Source organism: Lipotes vexillifer, unplaced genomic scaffold (assembly GCF_000442215.2).
Source record: "Lipotes vexillifer unplaced genomic scaffold, Lipotes_vexillifer_v1.1 scaffold771, whole genome shotgun sequence".
NCBI lineage: Eukaryota > Metazoa > Chordata > Mammalia > Artiodactyla > Lipotidae > Lipotes > Lipotes vexillifer.
Window position 1 is genome coordinate 517145 of NW_006774099.1, and position 3352 is coordinate 520496.

Genomic DNA, 3352 nt, shown 5'->3' on the forward strand with positions numbered 1-3352 from the left:
TTGCGGTACGCGGGCCTCTCACTGTTGTGGCCTCTCCCGTTGTGAAGCACAGGCTCCGGATGCGCAGGCTCACCGGCCATGGCTCATGGGCGCAGCCGCTCTGCGGCATGTGGGATCTTCCCAGAACGGGGCACAAACCCATGTCCCCTGCATCGGCAGGCGGACTCTCAACCACTGCGCCACCAGGGAAGCCCCAGAATTGGTCCTTTTGAACTTTGGGGATTCAAGTAGAAGATCTGCAATGTAATTACCTACCCAACTGTGTTCTTTTTGGATCATAACTTTAATGGTCCAGATCCTAAGCCTCAGCACACTGCCCAGCGGGGTGCCCATTCCCATTATGTAACATGTTGTCTGTTTTGTTCACCCCTCTATCACCAGTGCCTGGCACCTAGTAGGTGCCAAATAAATATTTGTGGAATCAGTTTTTTAAATGATGTATTTTTACCAGGGCAAACACATACTCTAGATTTTTTTCAGAGTATCTTTAAAATATCCTGTCCCGGGCTTCCCTGCGTACTGCAAAAAAAAAAAAAAATGTATATATATATATATGTATGTATATATCTCCTGTCCCTTGGTTGCCATTAGTACAACTGTATCTGTCATGCACCTGGAGTTCTGACTTAGAAAATATGGTAACAGAACCCATGTACACAATATAAGAAAGCTTCATTCTCATTTTCAGAAACTCCCTATACGAGCTGGTGTGTTTCAGAGGGAGGTGGGAAGAGAATGTGGTTTTGTGGAGACACTTTTTCTGGCCTGGAGGCTGCAGCCACTCCCTTCTGCATTGTTGGCTGCCCATGTGGGCTCAGACTAGGGCAGCCCCTCTGTCTTGTTCTTTGTCTGCTGAACACACAGACTTTGGGAATCTTGGATGAAAGTGAAAAGTACTAACATCTTGGAAAGGATGTAGTTGGGTGCTTGTGGCCTTGTTTGGGTCTTTCCAAACAGGTTTCTGGCTATTCTATTGGGAGAGGAAAACTTCCACGTCTGCAGAGAAAAAGACTATGCTATGTCACAGACTTAGCATCTGCTCCACCCTCCTTGGAATGTAACATTTAATGTGCTTGATTATCATTGTCAAGTGGATCATCAGTGAAAATCATTATCAACCCTATATGTCCCCCCCCGTTTTTTTTCTTTCGTTTTAGGTTCAGATGTCAAATTTACTAGGTACACATAGATTTTAAAAAATATTTTATTTATATTTGGCGGCGTTGGGTCTTAGTTGTGGCATGCAGGATCTTTCATTGCGGCGTGGGCTTCTCTCTAGTTGTGGCACACAGGCTCCATATGCACAGGCTCAGTGGTTGCGGCATGCACGCTCTGTAGCTGTGGTGCATGGGCTCTGTAGTTGCTGCACGTGGGCTTAGCTGTCCCACGGCTTGTGGGATCTTAGTTCCCCGACCAGGGATGAACCTGGGGCCTCTGCATTGGAAGGCGGATTCTTAACCACTAGACCACCAGGGAAGTCCCTAGGTTTTGTTTTGTTTTTTTGAGTTAAGGAAGAGGCTTGCATTATATTCTGACTTTTCACAGCCTATCTCTTCCCCTCCTTGAAAATTCTGAATCCCTTCTGTATTTAGAAAACAATAGAGAAGGCTGCCTTTCTTTACCATCCTCCCATTCACCCAAAATAAAAACTTTTATAATTATCTCCTCCACTTGTCTCACCACTTCATTCCCAAGCCTTCCTAATTCTATCCCCAAATTATTCTCTTATGTATCCCCTCTTGTCTGAGTCATTCTAACAGCCTCTTAACTGATCTCCCAAACTCCAAGATCCCCTAGTCAGGCCAGCTTCTGCATTGCCTCCTAAACCACAGATTAAACTGTGACACCCTCCTCCTCCAAAGCCATGGGCAGCTCCCATCACACAGGGAATAAAATACAAAATCCTGCGTATATTCAAGACCATGTCGAGTCCTGACAATGCTTTATCAGTCGACCTTTGGAATTGAAAAATGAATAGAAGAAAAATTAGTTTATACAATAAACTGGATATATTGCATAAAAACTGTTCTCCAAAAATCCACTGCAAATGTGTGCCTATATGTGTGTATATATACATGCAGATAGATAGATAAACAGATGTGTATATATACACACAGTGTTAGAGTGTTATTTGGTTTTCTAGGCAAGCTGACAAGTCTATTCACTGTGTAACTGTAGATAAACAACTGTGTGTGCTATTAAAACAAATTACCCAACAATTCCAATAAATAAAACAGGAAAGCCACTAAAATTTTAAATTATTTTAAAGAAATATAGCTTGACTACTGGTCGTAAAGGTGACAAGATGGACAGACAAGTCCATTTGTCTTAATAGCTACGTTTACTGCATGCTTCCAGCATGCCAGGTCATGTTCTAAGAACTTTGCAAGCATTAGCGTTACAAATATTTGTTCTCACAACAACCTTATAAAATAGATATTATTTTCTCCATTTAACAAACAAGGAAACTGAGGCACAGGTAAGTTAAATAACTTGCCCAAGGTCACACAGGGAGTGGTAAAGGTAGGATTGAGGCAGCTTGGTTCCAAAGTTCCTGCTCTAAATGACAACTCCAGATTAAGAGCTGCTGGAGAGTTATCAGGAAGAGTCACGGCCAGTTAGTGTACAGGGGAGGACACACAGCAAGTGTCTAAAGCCATCAGTAAGAGACTTGCTGGGGACAAGGCTAGGGTAGTCAGGATTGGCGACTGGGTATATGATGTTTGGTTGAGGTCATTTTGATGCTAGGGATATTTTGACATTCACACTTAAGTCATTTCTATAAAGAGTAAAGCATTCAGTTTTCAACTTTTAAAAGAGCATCATGTACTCTGTGCAGAAGAAACTCAGTCTAATGTCAGGATGAAGTGAGGGTCAGATGGGGGATTCAAGGAAGGGGCTGAATCAGAGCTGTGATGGGAGATGGTAAAGCTTAGAAAAGGGGTAAGGTTGTTAAACATGTTTGCTCATTTAAAAAAAAGGGATTGGTTGATATTTAGGGTCACAGGATGTCCATGGTGTCAAAATGGGCTAAACAAAATATTCTGCTTCAAAGAGTGACTTGCAGGAGGAAGAGGTTAAGCAGTGTGTGTTAACTGCAGCCTGCCTTGGGCAGAAGCAGAAGGAAGCCTCAGGCCAAGTGATGGGAGGAAAGCTGCTTTCTATTCTGGTCGTCCGAAGGGGCAAAGAATTAAAACACCACCTTTGCAATGGATGAGTTTACAGAATTACACAAAGTGTGACATGACTTGAAAGATAAGACACATTTTGGAAACATCTTCATGTGTTATCTTTTTGCTTTGGAGTATTTCCCATCGGAAAATCGGGATTATTTGATGAAGTGGCATCACCT